Below are 9,515 nucleotides of genomic sequence, written 5' to 3' on the forward strand. Positions count from 1 at the left end.
AGGAGCACATCCCAGTCTGTGGTGTCATAGCAGTCTCTCAGAGCATCCTCCTTTTCTGGGGTCCATCTCCGGATGGAGCGCGTTGTGACAGGCTGCCTTTGGACGAGGGGTGTGTATTGTGGCTGTAGGTAAACCAGGTTGTGGTCTGACTTCCCTAGTGGGGGGAGGGGGGTGGCTCTGTATGCATCTCTCACATTAGCATACAGTAGGTCAATTGTCCTGTTGCTCCTTGTGGGACAATAATAGTCCCTGTTCACTCTATGCTCTGTGTGTGCGTGTCCTAAATTAAAGGTAAGAACACACACTCTGACACACGGATGCAAATATAAGTCATCTTTATTTATATAGCACATTTAAAAGACATCAAGTGTCGGCCAAAGTGCTGAACAGAGGGATGATATGGTGAAAAGAATTAAAATAGATAAGATGAAAACATCATAGAAACAGTGAGACATCCGTATATGTTTGTAAAAAAATATGTGTACATGCAAATATGCACATCCATATACAAAAATGTACACATTCACACACAAACACACATATGTGAACTTAAACTACACGTACACGTGTCTACACATGCAAACATCATCCAATGAGATAAAAGAGCAGAATAGCTGAAACACAATAACAGAGGTGTCAGAGAGATCCTTGGAAAATAGGAGGGGCTTCAGATTGGATTTGAAGACTTCCAAGGATGAAGAGGATTTCATGAAAGGGGGACGACAGCAATGGAGAAAGCTGTCACCTCTAGATTTGAACTGGGAGCGTGGAAATAATGACAGCATCTGACTGGAGGAGCGCAGAGTTCGAGTGGGGCGGTGTGGGCTGAGAAGACCTGAAATGTAACCTGGAGCCATAATAATAAACGCACACGCAGCTGCAGAAACCCAGCATTACTGGGTTTCTGCAGCTCCTGGTTTCCTGTTTAATACATTCACACAAGCAATCAAACGCTATGAATCCTTCCACAATGTTTGCAGTCACTTTGTAAAAGTTGTACAAAGGCAGTCACGGATCAGCTCATGATCTGGATTCATTGTGGCTGCTACACAGATACTTCTGGGTCACTTCTCTCAGTTAGGAACCTTCCTCACCAAACTGACTGTTGGACCACACCCCTGGTTTCATGAGAAATTGTTTCAGCCATGATTTCTCTTCCTGTATTTCAGAGTAAAGACTGAAGTGACAAATGGAAGCATGTTTAAAAAACACAATGTGAGAGAGACGTTGAGGTCCTTAGAAGTTACCCTGGGTTTTTCTGTCACCCTGCTAGATGTTACACACCTTGTTATTGGACTGATTTCTACTGCTGGACTACTCCTGCGGAGAGTAACAATACTCTTACTAATTAGCTCCCTTTCACAGCTTTGGGGATATTTATTTTTGTGTTTGCAGCGCTGTGAGCCAGAACAGCGAGAGAAAAATCTGCAGCAGCGACGAGCCGAATGCTTACGTGAATCGCAGCAGCTGCACATGTGCTACGCTGAATTAGAGGATATCTTTGCTCTGGATTTCTATTTCTACTTTTTCATTTCTATATGATTCTTCTTGCATCTAAACAAAGATGATTCAATTTGCTAAATGTTGATGGCTCTTCGTGCTCAGGTGTAAATGAGACGTAATATTTGCTCTTGGTTTGGTTCTCCTGTACAGAACCTTGCAGTACAACAGAAACCTAAAAACATTATTTGTAGTTGTTATTCTTAGTTGTTCTGCTGCCTAAATACCACAGGGTCTGATTATGAAGTTATTGAGCTGCACATACTTTACGACCTGCTTAAGTTCGAGGTCACAGCGTCTGTAGAGCAGCTGGAACATAATGAAGTCTACAAGGTTAAAGTTTTCTCTTCAGTTATTGTTCTTTCTGCTGCTTGGTTTGATGGATCTGAGAGCTTTTGTTTTTATTATTGTTATTATAATTATCATGAATATTTTACTCTCTAGAAGCTTTAAAATAGTGTTTGTGTTTGAAAAAATTGATTTAAGAATTGAACAGAAACATCTGTCCTTCTGAAAATGGCCCAAAGGCACGGAGACAAAGTCAAAGGATGCAACCTGTAACTTTCTCTTCCTTCATGTCAGGACCATCATCCATGATTTATATAAAATGCATATAGCAACAGTAGCACTTTAGTTTGGACTTTATGATTTCTGTAACTGGAAAATATTATTTTGTTCAAAGACAGAAGTGACCGCATAGTTGCAACATCAAAGGGAAATATTAATTAATTAGCATCAAGTATATTTGTTGCTTAAGCGTTTGCACTATAACTTAAGTAGGATTATAACTTTTAAGGAAGGAAAGATTTCAGATATTTAGTTCACTGTTTCAGTTATTTTATATGAAATTAAAACATTTACGTTGGTCAAATATGATGCTCTAAATCAAATAAAAGTTTGAAAATAAATGATGTATTTTTAAATGCTGCAACAAATGTTCACAAAAAGTAACTATAATTAAAACCAGTTAAACAAAATCAAATGTTTGAATCATGCTTAACCAAATGCCAGGCTGGAGAGCTGAACCTAAAGTATACGTAGAAAGATTTCAACATCTGAGCAGTTTTTAATGTTTTTATCACATATAAATGTCACAGCAGTGGGTCCTGGCCCAATGCTTTGTGTTTTTGCTTTTCTTTGACTCTTGTTTTTCTTGCTTTTTGTTCTTCTTATTTATCAGGCTCTCAGTAATCTTAGTTCTCCCTCCCTCAGTGTTCATTTCAGCCTGTGTTTAGTTTCTGTTCCCGTGTCCCACGTTTCATCGTTTCATGTCGAGTCAGCCCTGTCTCTCTGTTTCCTGTGTCTCCCCAGTCAGCCCCGCCTCCCTCGGGCACTCATGTGTGATACAGAGTAATAAACCTGACTACATTTGCTACACTCTCTTTATTACCTGTGACTTTAAAATTCATACACTAATTATGTCTGCCCATCTCTCTAATGTGAAGGTCAAAGGTCAACATCCCAGTGACATAAGAATAATCCCAAAGGGGCAAAGGCAGCGGTTAATTTAGCATAAATAGCATTAAGGGTACAGCAAGGATATACTTTTACCAACCCGTTCTCACTCCCGACGCGTAAAATAATGACGATTTGTCACGTCCCTTAACTTCTCATGCTGACGCCTAAGGTACCCTTCCACCTTTTTATGTGACGCTGTGGGTTGTCAATTCATTCCAATATGAACGCGCTCGCGGCGATCAGAGACGCTTCGAGCAGAGGCTCCAGCCATCCATTTACTCCAATAATAACCCCGTCACGGCGAAACATGACGCCGTGAAGCACAATCTAACTGGAGACCCGGGGACCCTCTCCGCGAACGGGTTTTTCTCCCTAATTTAATGCTTTCTTTTAATGACATCGTTAACGTTTCTCAACAAAAACACGTGAAAGTATCACTGATAATTCAACAATAAAATGGCTTCATGTTGTGGCCATCACACAGTGTTTTCCAAACTGATTCACGATCTGAAAGTGCGCAGATTTAACGTACATAATCCTTTGTTAGGTTTATTATTTTCATTTCACACGTAAAACACATTTATAGATTCATTCACCACTCCTGTTAGTTTTGGATGCGCTCGGCTCCAGCCAATCAGACCAATTTACGCAGACGCACTAATCCCGTAACTGCACACTACCCATAATCCTCGACCGCCGTCGCTATGGGAATGAAGATAACAACAGCTTGGTGCTACCCGTTATTCCTTTATTTACTCTAAAATAATAACCAGCGATAATACGAAATTAAACTGGCCCAGTGTTTAATTATGTAATTAAAAATTGCAAATTTTAGTATTTTATTTTTTACAAATTGCAATATTTATCTACAGCGCGCCTTTAGCGACACGTCAACAGATCTTAAGCAAGGCGATTGGATGGTTTTTACTGCAATGCATCTTGGGAGTCGCAGTAAATGTATCTTTCAACTCACGGTCCTGCAGCGAAGTTTTCGACTGGACACGAGGCAGATCCTAGCTAAGTAAGTTGTGATAAACTGGGGGTAATTTGCATGTTCACTGAAATATTAATTTCAGTGATATTAAACTGATATTAAACTTGAAATGTTTTCACAGAGCAGTCTGTGTACCAAGAGAACTACTTCTGCAAAAGTTTATTTAATTTTTTTTGTGATGTATTCTCATGTGTAAGACACTTGCTTGGCCACCCAGCTAATGTTAGTACTGCTCTATTTTAGCAATGTATCTTTTCTGTAATCAATTCAGGTTTTTTTTAACCCTATTCACGTAATTAACTCAATATTAACGACTTTAATCTCGTAATTGATTTTTTTTCTAAATATGGTGTAATACTGCCTCGTAATATAAGTTATTTCTTTGGTCATAAATTATTTTTGTAATCGTTTCACCAAAACAGACCTGAAATAATCCCTACATGTTCCATTTTCATTTGCAGAAATGACAAAGCCAAAAACCAAACCATGCCCTTCCTGTCAGGCCCCAAACACCTGCAACAGGAAGACATGCAGTGGATGTCTGGGCAGCCTGAACCTAAAGGAGGGATTGAAAAAGAAACAAGAACAGTTTAAAAACAGTAACTGGGCTGCCTCTGTTAAAAAAAACAGAAATGCGAGCAGGGTGGTTAATTCAGCCCAGTTGTCAGTAAGTTTAAAAGTTCTGATCTAATAAGTGGTTGGTCTGATAGACAATTCTTTATTAATCACAGTTGTCAATGTTTTCTTGTATATCATGAAGTAAGAAACTAACAAGACATGTATATACACATAAAATATTAATTTATAAAAGAGCATAAATAAAAAAGTTATTCACATCAGAATAACATCATCACACTAAAGACATCCAACTAGAAAAAACTTGTTAAAAACTATTTTTATTTAAGCTACTTCTGATTTTTAATTTAATCGGCTATTAACTGAGAGACAAAACATTTCAAGATGGATTTTATCATACATTTACAGGTTTGGTCACCATAAATACTTTTTAACTATCGACAACAATAAAACAACAAAGATGTGAAACTTAAAGGTTTGTTATACATCCGTTTGCTTACATGAAAGACTGGCTGCATGTTTTTCTTTGTTGTTCTTGCAGGTTTCAAAGCTACACGCCCTGGGCTACCAACCAATTCTGTTTCTTGGACAGTTTGACCGTAAGGGCCGTATAGTAGGGGACGTGATCACTCAGATCGAACCAGCGGAAGGTGCTGCACGTGACATCCTCATGAAGATGAGGAAGCTTTATGAACACCTTCTGAAAAGTAAGATATGCTTTGTCCATTATCTGTAACCAGGTGTCCTTATCAGGTAGCCTATCCTAGCTGTCTTTGGGTGATACTCATGGTACACCCTAGATAAGTAGGCAGATCATCACGGGGTACATAGAGACAAACAAGATGGTGAGGATGAGGATAGTTAACAGTCACCAGCTATTCTATTCTACTTACTCTATTCTGTTCTGTTCTATTCTAGTATTCAGCCAAGGTTCAGACCAGTAACCTTCTTGCTGTGAGGTGACAGCTGTCCTACATGTCCTGTTGCTAACATGAAAATAGTGTTATATCTGCCTTATTACCTCCCCATGTGTCGGTCACATCACCAAAGCTAGCCATACTGAACCTCTGGTGTTATCCACCTGAACAGCTTTGTATGTGTGTGTGTGTATAGTATGGTCTTTCACACTCATGTATATACAAATGTAATTTTAAAAATCTTCACAAAAACCAGACCTGATAATTCTCTTCGAGACTTTCTAGTATAACAAATGTTATAATGTTACCAATATGAACACCAAGATTCTTAAATAACTTATATACTTCTTAAGAGGTCACCTGATTACCTCCCTGAGGTAGTTAGCATCACCATTGTACAAAACTCCTAAGTCACAGTACTAGCTTGAAGTGTCAAATGTTATTCACTACAAAGTCAGGAAAGTAGTGTCATCAGAGGAAAAAGTCATTATCTATCTGGATTTATAGTCACACTCATTAATTTTTTAATGTACAATGTAGAAAAGCACTACAGATGTCACACTACCCCCGAGGGCACTTGTACTGAATGATTTGGGTCAGTGAGTGTGTGAGATGACTTATTTGATGCCAATATTTACCAGTTGTATCTTTAGTAAAACTTAACTGAAAACATGCAAATCACTACTTATTATGTGTTTATGTGTACTGTACATTTTTTCAACCCATTTTAATGAATGTTTAATATTTAAAATTTTTCAGAATTACAAGCTTCACCTCCTGCTAAACGTTCTACACCAGCAGCTGGACCATCCTCTGCTGACAGTGTCGATGCTGGACCAGTCCCAGACCCAGAGGCTCTAAACGAGGAATTTATTCTTCATTTAGAGCCTGAACCAACATCTTCCCTCTGTCAGCCTCCTGCATCCTCCTCTTCATCTCTGCTTCCTCCTGCATCCTCCTCTCCAGCTCTGCTTCCTCCTGTATCCTCCTCTCCATCTCTGCTTCCTCCTGCATCCTCCTCTCCATCTCTGCTTCCTCCTGCATCCTCCTCTCCATCTCTGCTTCTTCCTGCATCCTCCTCTCCATCTCTGCTTCTTCCTGCATATTCCTCTCCATCTCTGCTTCCTCCTGCATCCTCCTCTCCAGCTCTGCTTCCTCCTGTATCCTCCTCTCCATCTCTGCTTCCTCCTGCATCCTCCTCTCCATCTCTGCTTCCTCCTGCATCCTCCTCTCCATCTCTACTTCCTCCTGCATCCTCCTCTCCATCTCTGCTTCTTCCTGCATATTCCTCTCTGTCTCTGCTTCCTCCTGCATCCTCCTCTCCGTCTCTGCTTCCTCCTGCATCCTCCTCTCCATCTCTGCTTCCTCCTGCATCCTCCTCTCCATCTCTGCTTCCTCCTGCATCCTCCTCTCCATCTCTGCTTCCTCCTGCATCCTCCTCTCCATCTCTGCTTCTTCCTGCATATTCCTCTCTGTCTCTGCTTCCTCCTGCATCCTCCTCTCCATCTCTGCTTCCTCCTGCATCCTCCTCTCCATCTCTGCTTCCTCCTGCATCCTCCTCTCCAGCTCTGCTTCCTCCTGTATCCTCCTCTCCATCTCTGCTTCCTCCTGCATCCTCCTCTCCATCTCTGCTTCCTCCTGCATCCTCCTCTCCATCTCTGCTTCCTCCTGCATCCTCCTCTCCATCTCTGCTTCTTCCTGCATATTCCTCTCTGTCTCTGCTTCCTCCTGCATCCTCCTCTCTGTCTCTGCTTCCTCCTGCATCCTCCTCTCCATCTCTGCTTCCTCCTGCATCCTCCTCTCCATCTCTGCTTCCTCCTGCATCCTCCTCTCCATCTCTGCTTCCTCCTGCATCCTCCTCTCTGTCTCTGCTTCCTCCTGCATCCTCCTCTCCATCTCTGCTTCCTCCGGCATCCTCCTCTCTGTCTCTGCTTCCTCCTGCATCCTCCTCTCCATCTCTGCTTCCTCCTGCATCCTCCTCTCCATCTCTGCTTCCTCCTGCATCCTCCTCTCTGTCTCTGCTTCCTCCTGCATCCTCCTCTCCATCTCTGCTTCCTCCTGCATCCTCCTCTCCATCTCTGCTTCCTCCTGCATCCTCCTCTCCATCTCTGCTTCCTCCGGCATCGTCCTCTCTGTCTCTGCTTCCTCCTGCATCCTCCTCTCCATCTCTGCTTCCTCCTGCATCCTCCTCTCCATCTCTGCTTCCTCCTGCATCCTCCTCTCCATCTCTGCTTCCTCCTGCATCCTCCTCTCCATCTCTGCTTCCTCCTGCATCCTCCTCTCCATCTCTGCTTCCTCCTGCATCCTCCTCTTCATCTCTGCTTCCTCCTGCATCCTCCTCTCCGTCTCTGCTTCCTCCTGCATCCTCCTCTCCATCTCTGCTTCCTCCTGCATCCTCCTCTTCATCTCTGCTTCCTCCTGCATATTCCTCTCCATCTCTGCTTCCTCCTGCATCCTCCTCTTCATCTCTGCTTCCTCCTGCATCCTCCTCTCCATCTCTGCTTCCTCCTGCATCCTCCTCTCCATCTCTGCTTCCTCCTGCATCCTCCTCTCCATCTCTGCTTCCTCCTGCATCCTCCTCTTCATCTCTGCTTCCTCCTGCATATTCCTCTCTGTCTCTGCTTCCTCCTGCATCCTCCTCTCCATCTCTGCTTCCTCCTGCATCCTCCTCTCCATCTCTGCTTCCTCCTGCATCCTCCTCTCCATCTCTGCTTCCTCCTGCATCCTCCTCTTCATCTCTGCTTCCTCCTGCATCCTCCTCTCCATCTCCACATCCTGCATCTCCCTCAATTTCTACGGTGTACACCTCGGATGTCCCAAACAAAAAAAGGACAAGGAAAGGTTAGACGTTATGGTATTGTAAATGTACGAAACACATGACAGGTTCGTTAAGTTTGTTAAGATTTCTTTTTCTTAATTTTTGCATTTTTTCCAGTTTTACAGAACTCATGTAAATATTTCATTTGTTATTTTTCAGAATGCCGAAAACACCGTACACAGAAGATTTTCAAATATGAAGAGATAGTAGACAGGAGAGTTGTAAATGTAAGTAATTTAGCCTGCTGTTGTGCAGATTTGTTTGCGTCTTTGGACTTCCCAGATTTGAACTGTGCCTGACTGACTATCCATAAGCTTTTGTATTTGATGAATCTTCACTAATTCAGCCACTGAGTCAGGATTTCGCTCCAAATAGGACATTAAATAAGAACAGACCACCTGATACGACCTGGTCATGCTGCCTTCCTGATGTTTACGTTCTTTAAAGTCCTCCTGACATCATGCTCATTATGAGTTTTGGAGGTGGACATGGTCAACACTTTTAAGAGTAGGCATAAGACTTTACTTCTTTATAGAGCTTATAGTTAGGGCTGGTTCAGCTCAGCCCTTAGTTATGCTGTAATAGGACCAGACTGCTGGGGGTTAGTGTCCCCCCCCTCTCTCTCTGTCTCTTTCAGGGTTATGCAGGCTCAGTATTGGTTGAAGATGCAGTCACGTCTCCTTTTACTGAAAACTCTCCCCCTCTCCCTCACCACCATCTGTAAACATACATGTCTCAGTAATGCAGTTCATGCATGTTACTAACTAAACTTCTTCCCTGGAGTTTCTGTGCTCTCTCATCCAGCAGGTTCCGATGGATCGTGGCTGCTGCTGTGGTCCTGCTTGACGTCTGCTTCATATATTAATACTCTCTGACTTGATTTGATTAATTTATATTACAATGAAGGTGTATAAAGCATGACATGAATATAGAAGATATTTCATCCTAAAAAATTGTCATATGTCACAACCTAAATTGTCCTATTTTGTGTGTGGTTGTTGTTTGTTATGTTTTTCTCCTGACAGTGGCAAAGTGTGGGATGACACATGGGAACCTGCGCAGTTTTACACACAGTAAACCAGGCACCACAGGTGGCAGAGATCGCACAGTTCACAGCTTGTAGTTCAGCATAAAAGTTCAAAATAAAATATTTACTATACATTTCAACCAGTGTCTCTGTTTCACTCTCTAATTGTGGCTTAAGTACCTAACATATTCATGAATCTGATCGATCAATAATATCTTCCCTGCA

The sequence above is a fragment of the Maylandia zebra genome, linkage group LG4 (assembly GCF_041146795.1).
Source record: "Maylandia zebra isolate NMK-2024a linkage group LG4, Mzebra_GT3a, whole genome shotgun sequence".
Lineage (NCBI taxonomy): Eukaryota > Metazoa > Chordata > Actinopteri > Cichliformes > Cichlidae > Maylandia > Maylandia zebra.